Source organism: Microtus oregoni, unplaced genomic scaffold (assembly GCF_018167655.1).
Source record: "Microtus oregoni isolate MIOR12 unplaced genomic scaffold, Mior012 000070F_ref0000104, whole genome shotgun sequence".
In the NCBI taxonomy this organism is placed as follows: domain Eukaryota; kingdom Metazoa; phylum Chordata; class Mammalia; order Rodentia; family Cricetidae; genus Microtus; species Microtus oregoni.
The window spans coordinates 5,236,225-5,255,531 of record NW_024543977.1 but is presented as its reverse complement, the minus strand read 5'-3'; the positions used below and the strand labels follow the sequence as shown (position 1 = coordinate 5,255,531).

At 45.2% G+C, this 19,307-nt stretch overlaps 1 protein-coding gene across 1 annotated transcript in view; it reads right to left on the bottom strand.

Moving 5' to 3' along the window:
• Jcad (junctional cadherin 5 associated) overlaps positions 1-17,851 on the bottom strand; it is a 77,886-nt gene extending 60,035 nt beyond the window's left edge. The window contains exon 1 of the mRNA XM_041641552.1: positions 17,719-17,851. The gene's annotated coding sequence lies outside the window, so the exon portion shown is untranslated. The remainder of the gene's footprint in view (positions 1-17,718) is intronic.
• Positions 17,852-19,307: the final 1,456 nt, after the last annotated feature.

Below are 19,307 nucleotides of genomic sequence, written 5' to 3'. Positions count from 1 at the left end.
TGGATATTTATACCTAATAAACCAAGTAAAAAATTAAAAACTTATGTGGAAAAGGTCTCTGAATTAATTATAAAAGGTAAGCTGAGACTTCGTCAACTAGCAGGTATAGACCCAGCAGAAATTATAGTGCCTTTTACTACTGAAGAAATAAAAAAGTTATGGGAAGACAATGAACCGTGGCAAAGAGCTTGTGCTAACTTTTTGGGAGAAATTAATAGCAACTATCCCAAAAGTGATAGACTTAATCTCATAAAAAGAACTTCTTGGATTCTTCCTAGAATTGTACGTGATGCTCCAATAACTGGAGCCCGTACGTTCTATACTGATGCAAATAAATCAGGGAAAGCAGGTTACAAGTCAGATGAATTGAGTAAGGTGGAACAAAGCCCTTATAATTCTGTCCAGAAGGCAGAATTATATGCCATTCTTATGGTGCTAAGGGATTTTAAAGAACCTCTTAATATAGTTACAGATTCACAATATGCAGAAAGAGTTATCTTGCATATTGAAACCGCTGAATTTATACCAGATGACACAGAGTTGACTTCATTGTTTATCCAGGTACAAGACATAATCAGGAACAGGCTTTGTCCGATGTACATAACACACATCCGGTCCCATACAGGTCTGCCTGGTCCTCTAGCCCAAGGCAATGCTGAGATTGATCAATTATTGATTGGAAGTGTGTTGCAGGCCTCAGAATTTCATAAGAAGCATCATGTCAATAGTAAAGGCCTAAAGAAAGAATTTTCCATTACTTGGCAACAAGCTAAGGACATTATAAAGAGATGCCCTACTTGTTCTTTCTATAATCAAACACCGTTGCCTGCAGGGAGTAACCCAAAGGGTACTAAGAGAAATGAAATCTGGCAGATGGATGTGTTCCACTTTATGGAATTTGGTAAATTAAAATATGTACACCACACCATAGACACGTATTCAGGTTTTCAATGGGCTACTGCCCTGAGCTCAGAAAAGGCTGATTCAGTAATCACACATTTATTGGAAGTTATGGCCATCATGGGTATACCTGCGCAAATAAAGACAGATAATGGTCCAGCATATGTATCTAAGAAAATGAAACGCTTTTTTGATTATTATAATATAAAACACATTACAGGTATACCAAATAATCCTACAGGTCAGGCAGTTATAGAAAGATCAAATCGTACTATAAAGGATATGCTGAACAAACAGAAAGGGACTGAAAATACCCCCAGAAATAGATTACATAATGCTTTATTAACCTTGAATTTTCTTAACGCTAATGAGAAAGGAACGACAGCAGCAGAAAGACATTGGATAATGGAAAAGTCTGCTGAACTAAATCAACCGATTTATTTCAAAGATGTGCTGACCTCTCAGTGGAAGCCAGGAGATGTGCTACGTTGGGGAAGGGGTTTTGCTCTTGTTTCCACAGGAGAAGAAAAATTGTGGATACCATCAAAATTAATAAAGTTTCGATTTGAAGAGGAGAAACCTCTTGGAAAGGAGAAATGACAACTCATCCACAACGATGATATTCATACAGGTGGTAAGAAAAACATATAGAATGGGGGCAGGGTTCTGTTCTTATCTCCACAGGAAAACACTCATCTTTGAGAAATTCAAGGGACCCTGGATGTTTGGATACTGACAAATGGAAAAATACCTGCCCAATAGGAAATATGAAGACAACTGAATGGATTGTGTAAGTAATATTAAACCATATTTCTAAATTTTTATAAAGCTGGTTTTGAAGTTGGACTTTGGCTCAGTCCCTCTCCAATTCCAAGCCTGTTAGTAAGAGAAAAACCCAGAGTTTCTGGAGTTTCTGTCTCATGTCAAGAGCCATGATATGGGACAGAAAGAAATATGAGTTTAGAAAACATCTTTGCTTTTCTTCATATCTATCATACTTTTCATTGAATATATCTATCATGTCTTTCATTGAATATATATATATATGTTTATATATGTCTATATGATTAATGTTTAAGTTTTTCATAATGAACAATGAGTTTTTCCTGAAGTGACATTTGAAGTTTCCAGGAAGAAGATGGGGCCCCATAACAACAACTCCACCTGGTTGATATGACGTCATGATACTGATAGCGCTACTATAAGACCTGCTTTTGGTACCAGCTGCACAAGACAGTTCCAACTTGGTTAGCTGAAATGGTGCACATCTTATACAACATTTTGGCCAGACCTGCACAAAATACTCAGAGACTATTGGCAATTTTAAAAGACATTGATCTTGAAATTTAACCATCATTTCACTTTCACAGGATCCCCCAGAAAGAACGTCGCCCCCATGACAGCTGGAAGTAATTCTAGAGGACGACGTCCCCTTTCCCAGTAAAACTTGCCCTTGGGTTTAGGGACATCATTTAGGGGTTGATTATAATTAGTACACGATTGAGGGTTGGGGGAGGAATTTTATACGCTCAGGGATCATTTTGAAAAAAAAAAAAAAAGAGGGATGATGGGATAATAGATTTGTAATTGTGAGTTACTGTTTTTAGACAAATACATTGGTATAGATTCTTGTATATTGATACAAAGTTAAATTATATTGACTATTGTACGCATTCATGTTTCTACCTCTGTTTAAAACATTTTTTTATGTATTGACATATATTGTATTGATATATATATATATATTGTATATATTTACCATATTGCAGTGTACATTTCTACCTCTGATTAAGATACTTATATAATGATTGTGTATTGATATATATTTGCCTACTGCAATGTATATTTGTACATTGTTTATATTTGGAGGTCATTGTCCTCATTTGTTTCACAGTCGTTTATTGTCTTAGTCTTTAAGTTAGATAGATATTGAGAATTATATAGACTAATAGTCATCTAAGTTTGTCATTTATAATAGACTAATCAGGTTCTTTAGATATATAGAGATTATACTCAGTATAGATAGATAATCTTCAACTTCTTCAAAGAGCTGTAGAAAATGGCCTTTAATCTAACTCAGAGTTTTGTGGTAGTGAGACACAATTCCTCCTGGCAACACCACTCTATTCCCGAGAGAATGTTGAGCACCAAAGACACTCCACCTGGAGCCTTTCTTTTTGGCAGAACTGGTGTTTGGGCAAAGAAATGCCCATACCTCAACAACTGACAAAGATACAGAGCATGCATCAATGGATAAAACAGGACTGTCATATCCTGCCAAGACAGGGTAAGATAGTTTTGAAAAGTTGCTTGCCTTAGAAAATGGTATGTCAGTTATGTTAGGCCTTAGCCAAAGTTGGTTGCTTCAACGCTGCTAATGTGACTTTGGGTGATTGCCCAGGTAGCTAGTTGTCTCTGTAATTTGTTGCATGTTTTGGAAGTTGTTCTACTGAACTTCCTAATTACCCAGGTAACATTATTTCCCTTCTCAGATCTTCGATGGGGTTGAAGACTATATAAATGTAGTTACTTTCTCTCATGACTTGGCCAAGTTATTTATTATACAAGACCTAAGCTAGTTAGAATAGGATATTTGTACTTATTGTATATAATTTCATAGTAGGTTTAGAACTCTCTTATTTAAACAAAAGGGGGAGGTGTTGCGGGAGGTCCTCCCACTCCTCCAGCCTATCACCGCTGAGGTACCAGCCCACTGGGGCGTGGTTTCTCTCCCTTTAAAAAAGCGGCCACTTCCCTCTTCTCTCTCTCTTCACTTCCTGCTCCGCCTGCGACTAGACTCCTTTCCTGGTTGCGTAGAGGGCTGTTGCCTGGGACAGTGATCTGTAAGTTTTTTCCCCTTTAAATAAATACCACCCTAATAATCATAACCCCGAATTGGTGTGGCATTGTTTGTGACTTACGCCTTCAATTATCTTTTTTCTATTTATTATTATTATGTGTGTGCACATGTCCCGTGGCACACATGTGGAAAGCCAAGGACGGCTTTGTCAAGCTGTTTCTCTCCTTCCACCTTTATGGGGGCTACAGAGATTGAACTCGGGTTATCAGGCTTACGTGGAACATGCCCTTACCTGAGGAGTGATTTCCCTGACCCCTTAAGTATAACTTAAAAACTTGTAGAGCTGGGAGGAGTTGATAGAGGGGTGGAAAACAAGCAAACATCGCCTTGGAAAGACTAGCCTTGGATATTGAATCTATGGGCCTGTTCACTTAGAGGCATGATAGACCCATGCCCAGTGTACATACCAAGATCACACACAGCAGGAATCTATCTATCTTTGAGTGGTTTTAAATGCTGATAAGCAAAGAGTTGTCTACTGGATTTTCTAAGTAGATTCTTATAGTATAGTAATGCTTTGATAACTGTTGCTGTCGTCCATGAATTATTTATGCTTCTAGTATTAGCTGCATTTAAGGTACTCTCCGGATTTTGGTTCTGAAGACTTAGAACTGCTATACCAAAGAAATGGTAGCATGTTCACCTGCCCATAAAGAGGAGACAAATCACCCCCAAGCTGGCCCCGTTGGGACCACAAAAATGCAGAGAAAGAAGCTGGAGTCTGGTTTATAGGGATGTTCAATGTCTTCCATTCACCAGCTCCTGCAGCTACATCCTGAGCTGTAGCCACTGGGCTGTAACAGTTAGCATTTCAGTGATGCTCTGATGTGTAGGATTGTGCTCTGACTGCTGGCACCAAAGTCAAGGGAACCCTGAAGACGGAGCACAAATTCAGAAAGTATTCGGACATCCATGCTCCACAAAATCACCTCTGGATTAGGTGTTGTGGTTGCAATCCCAACACTCAGGAGGTTGAGGCACGAGGATTATGAGCTTGTTACCACTGTCTAGCAAGACCCTGTCTCAAAACAAAAACAAGCCATGCTCAAGGCCGCAAAAAGCCTGGCTCCTGGGCACTGAATTGCAGAGCACTTTGCTAAGGCCGCAAGTCACTGAGTGCGGCACAACTGCTCCCCTCTGAAAGGAAAGAATGCTGTGCTTTCAAGTCTCTTAAGATTTCTCATTACCACATTGAAAGCAAGAGGAAATTCACTAATGGAAACAGGGTAGGGTAGCCCACTCCGGTACTTAGAAGGCAGAGGCAGGACAGAGCCTGGGCTCACAGTGAGTCTGTCTGTCAGAAAAGAGAGAGAAGACTTCAAGAAGTGCCTGGGGCAGGGCTGCTAATGTTCTGTGGACAGACTGTCACATTCTTGGGAGCAGAGGATTTCTTCTGTGGTCTGTGTTTGCCCTGTGCAGTCTGGGTCCTGCTGGCTGGTAGATGGAAAGCCAGCATTCCTAACACTCTGGACTAAGGCATGGTCTTGCCATGTAAACGCCAACCACTCTACTTCTCTTCCTTCCCGTGAGTTTCCATATGTAGTCTGCCCCTTCTCTGCCATTTTAAGCCCCACCTTAGCAGAATCAGGACCATGCTGGTCACAAGTCCCTGAACTCTGGGGTCCTGTGACCTCCCGGCAGGAACTATTGTGGAGATTGACTCTCCCAGAAGCCCCTGTGTATCCGTCCTCCACGTGTGTCTACACGTGGGAGCTACACTCCGGGAGGTGTGGGCATTTCCTATCTTTGCCTCCTCTATCTTTGCACATGGCAGCCTCATCTGGAGGAGAACGTCTGTTTCCCAGCAGAAGCAATCCCATTCTAACCATCCATGTAGGTTGCTGGCCCCAAGAGATTTGGATTTAAGTTAAATCAGGGTGAATTTTAGCTGCTGCCTGGCAGCCCTGATGTGATTCTGGGAGCCGCTCTCCCAGCACTCCTTTGGTCCTGACACCTACTCTAAGCCCTTGCCTGGCTGGTCCCACCATTTTTTTCTCCTTCACTGAACTTAGAGTTCTCAATTTGGCCCCATGGGTGACATCTTTTCTCTTGAAGTTATTCTTTGATTATTTACCCACTGTTTTTCTTCTACGAAATTTGGTGGATAGGTAGATTATTAAAATCAATTTGCCCTGGGGGCATAAGTCCTGTTTTTGTTTTTTAAAATAAGGTAATTTTTGGGCCAGTTCTGTGGCCTTGATAATAGATGTCACTGCCCCGGCCTTGGGAACTTTGTATGTGTGCTACAAAGGAGCCCAGTATCCGCCTCATCTTTGTCTGTGCGCTACACAGGAGCCCAGTATCCTACCTCATCTCTGTATGTGTGCTACATAGGAGCCCAGTATCCTACCTCATCTCTGTATGTGTGCTACACAGGAGCCCAGTATCCTACCTCATCTCTGTATGTGTGCTACACAGGAGCACACTAACTGGCTCGTCTTTGTCTGTGTGCTACACAGGAGCCCAGTATCTGCCTCATCTCTGTATGTGTGCTACACAGGAGCCCAGTATCCTACCTCATCTCTCTATGTGTGCTACACAGGAGCCCAGTATCCAGCTCATCTCTGTATGTGTGCTACACAGGAGCCCAGTATCCTACCTCATCTCTGTATGTGTGCTACACAGGAGCCCAGTATCCTACCTCATCTCTGTATGTGTGCTACACAGGAGCCCAGTATCTGCCTCATCTCTGTATGTGGGCTACACAGGAGCCCAGTATCCACCTCATCTCTGTATGTGTGCTACACAGGAGCCCAGTATCTGCCTCATCTCTGTATGTGGGCTACACAGGAGCCCAGTATCCACCTCATCTTTTGTATGATTTTTGTATGTTTATATTTGCACCAGACCTGGTGTGACTTTAACCTTGATTGAAGGAATGTATTTCATCTTCTACCTAGTTGCACCTCATGTGTCCTTCCTGGTATCTAAAAATTTACCTTGATGTGTTTTCTGTTCTTGCTTGATGGTGTCTGTGCTGATTAGTGCCAACTGTCAGCTTGACTCAAATCACCTGGGAAGATGGTCTAAAAGACAGACTGTTTACACTGTGTGAGCCTGCGGGCATGCTTGTGTCAGATGGTCTTAAGTTAATTGATATGAAAAGACACAGCCCACGGTGGGCGGCACCATTCCCTAAGCAAAGGATCCTGAATTGTATAAAAACAGAGAACTTGAGCTGAGCACAAATGAGCAGGAAGGTCCGCATGCCTTCCCTTCTCTCTGCTGTGGACGCCACGTGACTAGTCCGCATGGCTTCCCTTCTCTCTGCTGTGGACTGTGGACGCCACGTGACTAGTCCGCATGGCTTCCCTTCTCTCTGCTGTGGACTGTGGATGCCACGTGACTAGTCCACATGGCTTCCCTTCTCTCTGCTGTGGACTGTGGACGCCACTTGACTAGTCCGCATGCCTTCCCTTCTCTCTGCTGTGGACTATGGACGCCACGTGACTAGTCCCCATGCCTTCCCTTCTCTCTGCTGTGGACTATGGACGCCACGTGACTAGTCCCCATGCCTTCCCTTCTCTCTGCTGTTGACTGTGGATGCCACGTGACTAGTCCCCATGCCTTCCCTTCTCTCTGCTATTGACTGTGGACGCCACGTGACTAGTCCCCATGCCTTCCCTTCTCTGCTGTGGACTATGGACGCCACATGACTAGTCCGCATGCCTTCCCTTCTCTCTGCTGTGGACTATGGATGCCACGTGACTAGTCCCCATGCCTTCCCTTCTCTCTGCTGTGGACTGTGGACGCCACGTGACTAGTCCACATGGCTTCCCTTCTCTCTGCTGTGGACTGTGGACACCACGTGACTAGTCCGCATGGCTTCCCTTCTCTCTGCTGTGGACTGTGGACGCCACGTGACTAGTCCCCATGCCTTCCTTTCTCTGCTGTGGACTGTGGATGCCACGTGACTAGTCCGCATGGCTTCCCTTCTCTCTGCTGTGGACTGTGGACACCACGTGACTAGTCCCCATGCCTTCCCTTCTCTCTGCTGTGGACTATGGACGCCACATGACTAGTCCGCATGCCTTCCCTTCTCTCTGCTGTGGACTGTGGACGCCACGTGACTAGTCCCCATGCCTTCCCTTCTCTCTGCTGTGGACTGTGGACGCCACATGACTAGTCCCCATGCCTTCCCTTCTCTCTGCTGTGGACTGTGGACACCACGTGACTAGTCCCCATGCCTTCCCTTCTCTCTGCTGTGGACTGTGGACACCACGTGACTAGTCTACATGCCTTCCTTTCTCTCTGCTGTGGACTGTGGACACTACTTGACTAGCTGCTTGAAATTTCGACTTTGACCTCCCCCACACAGCAATGAACTGTGACTTGAAATTCTAAGCTGAAATAACCTTTTCTCTCTTCAAATTGCTTTTTTATCAGTACATTTTCTCACACAACAGAAATGAGACTAGAACCGCATCCCAGGTCAGAATACCAGTTTCTCCCAGGCAAGGCCCAAATCTTTCTCATCTCTGGTTCACGAAAGCCTGGAGCATAAAAGATGCCCAGAAAGTCTTAGGGGCACTTTTTTTGTGCAGCTAAGTTCTGCAGGGAGAAACCTTGCAGCACCCTAGAGCCCAGTCTTGCCCTGGATGAGACTGTGTTCCTAGAGCAGGGTAATGCAAAATGATCAAGATAGAAAGACATCATTGGATGTCTTCATTCCGCAGCCCTTGAATACAGCTTTTGTCTTTCTCATTGTATCTGCTTTATTTTTCCAGATAAAGTGGACCTTATCTCTTAAGATTATGATAGATCTTATGTGAACTGACCACAGTTCAGAAAATCAGACAAGACAAGCCAATGTTCTACTTTTTCTCTTGTTGTTAGTCAAGGCAGGATTCAGTCCACATAAGTCATGTAGATGCCACGGGAGCTGCTGCATGGATGCCCTGCTGGGTCCACTGGGATCTGGGCTCCTGATGTATGAGCATCCGCAACTCTGGACCCCAGTTTCCTCATGTGTCAGGTGTGAACTGTAAAGGCCTTCACTGACAGAGTTATGACACGGCTCAGTACAGGCCTCAGGCAAACCCCATGCTTAGGGTGGTGATGGGGGTCTAGACAGGGGTCTTATTCTTAAGCTGGTACTTAACAACAGTCAAGCAATCACTGATGTGCTATTCTTGGCACCTCGCATGACTTTCAAATAACATTCAGCTGGAACAGCTTCCTTCTATGTGTTCTCATTTGCTACTCTGGGCTCAGAGCGGAGAATGAATTTTCTCTAGAAAAATGAAAACAAAAAAAACCCTCTCAAACCAGGTCCTCCTGCATGGACCTGGCCGGCTAAGGCTGACGGGTGAGTGGACAAACGTTTGGGTGGGCCATGGAATTTCTCAAGTCGTCAGGGCTGCAGGCATGGATGTGACTCGCTGCTATTTGGAGATGCCGTGGGAAGGTGAGTCAGGCAAGAGCTCTGATTTTTCAGTGAGCAAATGTAGAATTTTAATTAGCTTCGAGTCCATTCTCTGCTGGAAATAGCAGAACTCTGAACATTTCTTCAATAGCAGTACAGTAGTTAAAACAGTTCTGCAAGGAATAATTTACAGGATGTATTTTTGTTAGCTTAGTGGAACAAGAAAGGCCACATCCAGTTCTAAACTTGATTCAGGCCTAGGCTTGCTGTCAAGAGAGTGGTTAGCAGGACCGGTGCCAGGAGCAAGGATCATCTGGCTCGTGTTTACCGCAACATGCGACAACAGGACGTCCACCTAGACGCTCCACACACACTAAAATGTGCGTCCCAAGCAGCCTGTCACAGGGGCTGTTGCCACACGTGGTCAACCAGAACTTGAAATGGGGTTAGTTGTAACCAAATCTGAATTCTTAGCAGCATTCATAATTTTTTACTGCATTCAGATATAATGAACTGAAATTTACAGAGCCACATGGCTACTTCACGGGACACATATCAGTGAGATTGCAAGTGGGGCCCCCTCAAGCCACCCCACTGTCTGGAGAACAAGCCAGGACTAGAGGAACCTGCATGTTTGCTCTCCTAAAGAAGTTCCCCCAAACCCTGTATCTTGGCGTAACTAAGCAATGAGTTTAGTCTGATGGCAGGATCGAAACGTCCATTTAGAAACAGGGATGGACAGTGACAACAGCCCCAAAGGAAAACATCTGAAAACAGACTTGAGAGGGGGGACATAAGGACTAGGGCCTTCATATTTTAAAAAGAGAGCATTTGGTGTTGTGGACCACCAGTAGAATGTGGATTTAGGGATGGATGCTTCAGTCAGAAGATGGAGACAATGGGCAAGCCTAATTCAGACCCATCAAAGCAGCAAGCAGTGACTATGTGGGTTTGCCTTATCTGGAACACATACCTTCCCGTCCCATCTTATCTCCCTAAGTGGAAACTGGAGCACCCCATCATGTCCTATTGCTCTTGGAGGTAGAATCTCACATACCTGCATCTGCCTGAGGTAGCTAATTTATTATCTATATCTCAGTTTACCTGATTGTTTTCCAGCTCTACAGCTTATCCTGTTTTCTGAAGATATAACCACCCATCTTCCATGTAACTTCTATTAGCGGATTCTTCCACCTACCCTAGGCCTCTCCCCTGGCTGCCTTCCAGACGCCCTCAGATCTCAGGTTTGGGAAGCAACTAGAGCCCCCATATGCAGACCTGGTCCCCTCATTAGTCCTGTCTCCCTCTGAACTGTCACCCCCAGCCTCTGCTGAACACATCTTCACTGTGAGCTTTGCTCACTTGTTTTCCCAAACAAGCTGAATTGGATCTGGCCTGATTCATTCATCTTTATATTCCCTGAGCCTGAACAGTGCCCAATAAAGCTAGGTGAAAGTGAATGAATTCTATTTCCTAACACTTTCACATCTTTTAAAAGCCTCTTCAGTCTCTGAGGTGACTCATATTCTCTCCAAGCACCATTCCGAAGTTCTTACTGTCCAATAATGGATTGTCATGAAAGCCTCAACTTGAAACTCCACCTACGTCTTCCTTCTCCCCTCCACTTACCACACAGTCTCAGAATCATCCCATTTCCCTAAAGTTAAGCCCAGAGAGATGGTGTTGGCAGACTGGCGTGCATCTGTGTCCTGTCCTTGGCAATGCTGCTGGCAATGAGAGAGATTAAAAAAGCCCCCATCCTCGCATAGGCCACATTTGTGTGTGTGGCAGGGGGTTACTGGGGGTTGAACCCAAGTCCTTATGTCCACTAGGCAAGTGCTCTGCAGCTTAGATACAGCCTCCATCTCTACAGACTGCATTTTATGAAGAAATAGGTATAATATATACATGATGGTATACATATATATAATAGTTATATAAATAGGTATATGTATATTATATAATTATTTTAATATAGATTATAATAAGTTATATAAATGTTATATAAGAACTTTAAAAGCCTGGCTCTATTCTAGTATAATATTCACTATAGAAATTGTAACTTTGTTTTTTAAAGACAGAGTCCTGTCATGCCATATTAAAAATTCTTATTTCCATTGCATTTTGTTTTAATGAAAGGAAAGGATTACACACGCACTGCTACAGAGACAGCTGTGCAGTCCCACCAAGGAGAAGATACTGACACACATTTGAAATTGCAGGGAAGGGAAGAAACCCTTCATTCCCTGATCCTGTTCGTATGTGTTTCTGTCTCTGTCTCACACGCACACGCACACACACACACTATTATTACCATAAGAACCCACTGACAGTGAACATTTAGAGAATCAATCCATCAATTCAATTCAACAAACCTTCTCTGCTACTTGTTTATATCATAATAGCTAGCAAATTACTGATATACTCAGCAACGAACAGGATCTGCTTTCTGTTCCAAGGAGTTTGCTGTACAACACAGGAATCACCATTCTATGTGAGGCGAATCTGAGGTACCACTGAGGAGCCTAGGAACTAGGGATGCACCCAAAGACAGTTACTCCAGTCCTGACTGGATCGCCCGGAAGAGGAGACAGGGGAAAGGACATCAGGAATGGGGGAGCTCCAGGAGGAGGGGTTCTGGGGCTGAGAAGGTTGTAGAGTGGGAGGGAGAGGAAAGTAGCCTGGGAGCTGCAGACACGCTGAGGGTCTCCGGCCCACTTGGCCACAGGCTTTAGGAAGAACAACTTAATGATAAAAAGCTTCTTGTCTACACTCCTGGGAGAGAGAAGCGTAGGCTGTAGCTGCTGCAGAAAGGTTGCTGGGCTCTGTTCTCGGGGCTCACCTAGGATCACTGCTTGTAGGGGTTGAACTGCTGAGGGCTTTGCCTGCATTCACTCATGAGGTTGTCACAATGCTCCTGTGGTGGGGACCTTTGATTCTGCTTATTTAATAGATCGGGAGATTGATGCTTAGAGAAGGGAAGTTAATGCCAAAAGATGAATGAGGAGGGCCACCATTGTTCATGCTATCCCGCTCGCAGGGCTAAGAGGGTTCTGTGTTCCTTTGTACAGTGTTCCTTTGGCAGTACCTTCTTGAGGAGGGAACACCTAGAGAGAAGTGACTTTGTGACATTCCCAGTAAACCCCGTATAGAAAAGGGTGAAAGAGAATACAAAACAGAAACTCCTGTGTCACCAGCCCTGCAGCTGTGACTTAAGTCCCTCCTGCTGACCTCTCTCTGCCATTCACAGTTCAAAGTTTCATCTTTAGTTGACACATGCTGAAACAATATGATTTGATATTAATTTGAAACCATACAAATCAGTAAAGCGAGGCTATTATAAAATAATCCACCCAGTGTACGGAAGCCTGGCACCATGCAGTACTGTTTTGTGTCTGCCGACTGCAGCGAGCAGGTTAGCCATGACAGAAGTAGATGGTCACGTTTGCTGTCTGCACACATCAAAGGCGATTTTTACAATCTCTGTGTCAAGCATCAGCCTAGCAACTGATATCTTACATCTGGAATTCTGTCTAATTCAGCCTTAGCCTGATGGTACTACCTCCTTTAAGTGTTTATTTCTTAGAAGCAACGTCTAGAAAGAATTGGCACTCCCTCAGGACAAAGTGGCCTTTGCTGCTGAGACTCCAAGCCATAGTTTCCGAATAGTAGAACCATAATTAGGAAGGTGTCACTTTAAGGAGACACGGTGACAGGGGCAGGCCAGTACACGCTCTGTGGAATGTTGTCAACACAGCACCCACACAGCCAGAAGGCGACTTGGATGAACACGGGTTGTTTGCCTATAGGATTGTTTCCCCATTCTTGTTCCTCTAGTGAGGCTTGCGAAGGATGGAGCCCAGCCCAAATGCATGGGGACCACAGCTGCGCGCACAGGGCCGGATGGCCGATGGCCCGATGGCCCGCTCTTGCCTCTCTGAGCTTCTCTTCTCTGCTTACTGACTGGCTGTCCTGGTGCCCTCAAGAATGCAGGCAGGGTCTCGTGTGTCCCTCCCAGCAGGACTGTCCGTGGTCTCCACAAATGTTTGTTAAGCAAATGAAAACTAATTAGACATTAAATTAAATAAGAAAATACATCTGCTTACCCATGAATAAATAAGATTTTATGTTTCATACTTCAGATAAAAATTATATTTAAGTTTTAAACAGTTTTAAACAAAGAAATGCTGTTTTAGTGTATTGTTCAATTAAATTATCCCCTTTCTAAAGCATTTGGTGGATTCCAAGCCTTCTAAGTGTCTCTAACATACTTTACACACTGTATTGTCTGTATGTTTGACATGTTTTTCAGAAGGATTTTTCTAGATATAAAATTAAAATAGCTCAGTATAAAGTAAGGGTAGGGAAAAGGAAGGGATAGGTTGGTTGAGGGGGAACCCCACTATTTCAGGATGAACAAAATCCTCATATTTGCTTTTGAACTGCTTGAAGTTCAACCTCCAGAAACTTTAACCAATCCAAAGGTGTGCACCTCTACCCCGAAGTGCCACTCTTCTGCCCGTGTAATGAGTGTGCACCCTACTCTGGAGTGCTGCTCTTTTGTCTGGGGCCGCTTAGTAGACAATGTTCCTAAAATATGTGAAGAGCTGTCTTTTATGAGGTGTCAGGGGATCGGGGTGTCTGTCTCTTGGCTCTCAGAAGACCTCTCTTTATTCCAGTTTGCAGTGAAAAATGTAGATATCCCTGTGTCCTTGAGACCGGGACACCATTGCTATGGGGAGACGAACTCTATATTAGAGGGAGGCCCAGGCATGGAGCAGGATTCAGACCCCAAGAAGAAGCTTCTGAGGGAAGACGCCCATGACCGCAGAGTTCAGCTCCTCATGTGAGCAAGTTTTAGTGTCCACAATCAGAGGAAGATGGCTCCCACCAGATTCCTCTAACACTTTTCAATCAGTCAGGGAGAGGAAATGTTGACCACTGAGTGCTCATCCGGAAGGCAACAGTTTCTAACCAATACAGCAAACACCTTCTTCCGAAAACTCACATGAAAAAGTGAATTCCCAATGAAGAATAAGGGCCTCTTCCATACACCCAACATGGGGAGGAAAAAGCATCCCTGAGGTGACTTTGGCGAGTTCCCATGAGTATGCTAGACAGAGAATCTTCTGGGATGGACTTTCCACAAGACTTCTTGGTTCAAGTTGTCTGACTGCAATGAAGTGAGCTGGAGTGGAAACAGGAAGCCTTGGGGTTGCTCTCCTCTCCCCAACTCCTCGGTGCCACTCCCCACACCCCCAGATCCCCAGATTTCACAACTTAGTTCCCTAGTTCATTCCCCTCAGAGATGCCACAGAATGGAAGAGAACACAGAACACAGAGGCCGCCTTAGGGAGGTGTTGCCAGGAGCGCATGCTCTCTCTCTCTCCTCTCCATCCTTCCCTCCTCCCTTCTCTCTTTCCTCTCTCCTCTCTCTCCCCTACCCTCCTTCCCTCTCTCCTTTTCTCCCTCTCTTCTCAAAATCTCCATTCTTGTCTCCTAACATCCTATGCCTCTATAAGATACAGAGCTACTCCTGACCCACCCCTTTGGCACGAGCCTTTAGGTCTCTTGTCTCTCCCCTTTCCCTTCCCCTAGCCTCCCTTCCACCATCATTTCCCCAGCTCTCTGTGGCAAAACTCAGAGTTATCTCTGATCCACACTCCCACTTCCTCCAAAGTCTCCTAAACTTGGATTTTTTTCCCCTCAGTGTTCCCCTCTTCCTTTTTTATTCCCACTATGCTTTGCTGTCACCTGCGGTGTGGCTCTCCTCACCTCAGATAGCAATAATCTTGGAGTCACCTCTCTGCCGTTGCAACAGAGCGATGGGTAAAGGGTGGAAGGTTGACAGACCCCCCCCCCCAAGGGAGGGCAGATGAGGACTGTGGGGTGGGCCAGCTCAGACTCTCTCCTCACAGTGCTGCTCAGACTGTGGATCTGCTTTTACAGTCCTAGATCCAGGACTTTGGAATAACCATCTTATATTCCTCTCATTTACCAGAGACTCAACAACACTGAACACTTTCGTAAGTACCAATTTCCAATGATGGCCACAAGGACACACTGGCCTGTGTAGAGCTCATGCCAGCCCAGGAGCAGAGAGATCACATCATGTTTATTTAAACAAAGATGTTCACAAAAAAATAAAGCCAAAGAAAGGAAATGAAAGTCAGTGGGACAAGTGGCCTAGAAATACAGGGCAAGATGCTCACCGTCACTGGGAAAATGCCATGCAAATCCACAGCGAGATGCCACTCCACACCCACCAGGAAGGCAGAATTGTGAAAAAGAGAAAGTAAGCATTTACAACAAGGATGTGGAGGAACTGAGTCCTCCCACAGCAGTGGCTGGCATGTGAAGACAGCTTGGCTGGTCCTCAAAAAGATAAACATAGAACTACCATATGATCCTGCATTTCCACGCCTACATGTGTGTCCAAAAGAAGTGAAATATGTGTTCATGTGAAATCTTTCATACCAGTGTTTACAATGCCACTATCCACATTAGCTAACAGGTAGAGACAGCCAAAATCAGAACAAACTGGTGAATGGTTAAACAAAATGTACTGTACCTGTACCATGGAACACCAGTCAGCATACACCAGCCATACAGCATAGCAACACACTGTCACATACCACATCGTGAATGAAGGTTAGAAATATACTAAGCAGGCTGGGGTGTTGCTTAGTGGTAGGTGGCTTGCATAACATGTATGAGGCCCAGAGTTCCACCCCAACACCACAGAAATTAAAAATTAAGTAAAATGAATCAGATACAAAAGACATATAATGAAGGATCCGTGCAAAGTAAGAAGAGCTCGGGGAAAGCTCAAGAGGGTCTCTGGCACTGGCGTGAGGATGAGGCAGGGTGACTGGCCGGTGGGCATAAGGTTTCCTTTGGAGGTGATGGAAATGTTCTAGAACCAGATTGTAGCAAAGGTTACACAAAATTATAAATGTATTTAATGCCACTAAATCACCCATTGGAAAACATGACAAATTACACATCCCAAACACTTTAGTGCAAGGTTTAAAGAAAGTTAACGAGAGTGGTTTTAAGGTGTTCTAGAATAGGAGTATCAAAAGCTTAGCTGATGATGTAGGGTTTGGGCAGAGCCCCGAAGAGAGGTCACGAGACTGGCAGTAAGCTAAGAGGCTTCAGAGAAGAAGCAGGCAGCTCTGGTAAGTTTGTTCACAGAATCACTCTGTGTCCTCAGAGTAGTGTCCCCTGTGCCCAGCCCCTTTTCGCTAGAGGTCATTATCTCCCATTTCACCCCCACACAACAGGGCAACAATGACTGTACTGCCCCCCAATATCTCAGCTGCTTTTAGCTGTGTCTCCTCTGGCCCTCGGAGTGACCTCTGACCCTTCTAGTCTCAGTCTAGGACTACTTTGTCTTGAGCAGCTTATGCTGCTGTGATCCAGGGAATGATGGTTTCAGGCTGAGGCCCAGAGCCCCAAGACTACCATCCATCCGCATCTGGACAGGGCCTGGGAAGCTCCTGCTTCCTCACCTGTGAAATGAGACCTGTGGAGGACAGCACTGATGATTTCAGGGTGCTGCCACTGTGGTCCCTTCAACGTCATCTACATTCTGTGCCTTAAAAGTCAGCAAGACATTCTGCACTCCCTGGTCCTCCGTGGTGATTGTCTAAGTGATGTAGGTGGGAGTCAGGTGCATGACGAATACCAGGGCTGGCTCTGATATTCTTAGATAAGCCTTCCCCGCCTGTGACATTCCAATACAGTGCGGAGAGTGTGCTTGTTTGACTGACAGCCAGTTGATCGATTGAACTGGGTCTAGCAGCTAAGAGGAACGAAATTTTCTTCAAGTGAGAGGCAGGGGGAAGGGTGGGGAAGAGAATGAGGAGAGAGAGAAAATGAGCCAATGAATACCTTATTCAGTCATGAGCTGTGGTGACAGATTTCATAGGCAGAGAGGCTTACAAAAGGAGGGGAGTGGATGGTGGCAAGGTTTCCAGAAGAAATGGTCCATCTGGTGGATGAATCATTCTTTTCCTCTCAGAGGAATGTAGTTGGTGGTATTCAGAGAAAAATGTTAACAAGTTACAATAGACCTCAGGAAGATCTTTAATCTATCACTGGAGAAAGGTGTAGGCTTAAAAATGACTCAAATAGAACACAGAACAGATTTCACATTTTAAAATGGAATAAGATAGATACAGTAGAGTCCAATTGCTTAAAGAGAAACAGCAAGGGAAAGCAGACTGGAGTCACTCTGTGCAGTGTCTAGGACCACTTCCGAAAGGGCTAGTTATGTGACCAGTCCCTGGGCCACTTCCGAAAGGGGTAGTTATGTGACCAGTCCCAGGGCCACTGCACCCAGCAGAGGATTATTTGGCCTCCAAGGAAGCTGCATCTTGCCTATGTGGGACCTAGACACCCAGCCCTGTCTCCACAGAGAATGCCCTGCATTTCTCTACACAGAACTTATGTCTTTGTTCCTCCTTCAGAGAAATAGAAACAAACCCTTTCCTCATAAGAAAGCCAGAGAGCAGAGACTCCTTCTGAACCCTGTTTCCTTAATCAGCTTTTCAACAAAACAAGAAAGAAAGAAGAGGGGAATGTTTACCTGAGGAGATCTCTGGTCCTCTGTGTGAGTCTACCGGTTCTTCCGAAGCCACCCGAAGCCTCTGCTGAGAGTTTTCTAAATCCCAAATCTGCCCTTGGTAGAAAGAAGCTCTGTGTGTGAGCTCAGAATAGAGGCTGTTATTTTACCCACGAGGTCCCCAGACAGCCGGAGGAGGGCTGGGATGAGGCTCCTTGGCACACAGGTGCCATCCACCTCCAGACAACAGAACACTTCTATTAGATGTGAGGATAGGCGGGGGATGCAAAGAATCCTCAAGCCCACTTTCCCTAAACGAGAGGTTAAAACAGCCATTTTTATTTTTTTAAAGAGGAGGTAGCACATTGGTATGCCTTGCCAAGTAGTCTATGAAGAAGTCTAGGGCTGAGCTGTGCTGCCGGAATGTGAGTCCTGCACTCAGCGCAGGGAAAGTCAGGCCTGTTGGCTGCCTGTCTGCTCAAAGAAGGAAGCGTTAGTAACAAATAACAAAGGTGCAGTGCTAAGCTACACGTTCAGCGTACAGAGTCCTTGTCCTGTGATCCACCAGATGCAAAGGCGAGGACATAGCTACTGTGGCTGTTTTACTAGGAAAGGTTGACCTGCAGGAGTGGTTGAGGGTGCATGTGCACACCTTACCTCCTGAACAACTCATGCAGCAACACTGCCTCATTTGGGTCAGTAGGCGCCCTCCGCCTTGGGATTCGGCGAATGCAAACACCGCCTTTGAACTTGAAGGAGGGTGATTTATGGCACGGGATCAACAGAGAGAGCCCTGCCTGATGGAATGACCAAGAACAGCTCCAGGCAGCCCATTCCAAGTGCCAAAAGGGTTTAATTCCACTTTTGGAGAAACCCAGGGTGTTCGTGTTAAGCAAAGTCATAATTCAGTTTTATATAGAGTCTTTTATCTCAAAGGAGTTGGCGATGCTTTTGTACCAAAATGTAAATTATCAAAGGCACAGTCACCACAGGGTTGAAACATGTCTCCTGTCTAGAAGCAGCTGCCCGGGTCATAGCCAGTCAGTCCAGAGCCAGGGTGAGACAGCAGGATGGGGGGCCAGTGACACCCTGCAAGAGAGCATGGCATCTGTGCTTCTCAGCACATTCTTTCCTCCACAGGCCCTCTCCAGCCTGGGTCTCAACTTCTTCCCCAGTCACTCTGACTTCACCTGGCAACTTCTCCCCAGTCCTACGCTGAGGCCCAGACTCAAAGTGTGGCCTCGGAAAGGACCTGGTGAACTAAAAGATACATGAAGAGTCTCAAACGCGGTCCCTCAGAGCAAGGCTTAGTTGGTGTTCACTTGGACCACATGCCAACCGTAGCCTGCCTTTGTCAATGAAATTTGGTTGGTCAGCGAACACACTCATTCTCAGCTGCTGTCCTCGAGAGGACACCTAGGACCTGTTGAATTAAGCAGACGCTTGCGGCTCTGATGCAGCCATAGCCTCCCACAGCCCTTACTCACATCTGTATAGCGTGTAACACTTCACACAAAGCAATGCAATGTGCTAAGAGTTCACACTCACTGCTTACGGAATAGCGGCAGAAAAAGGTGTGGATATGCTCAGAGGAGATGCAAAGGTTCAAAAAT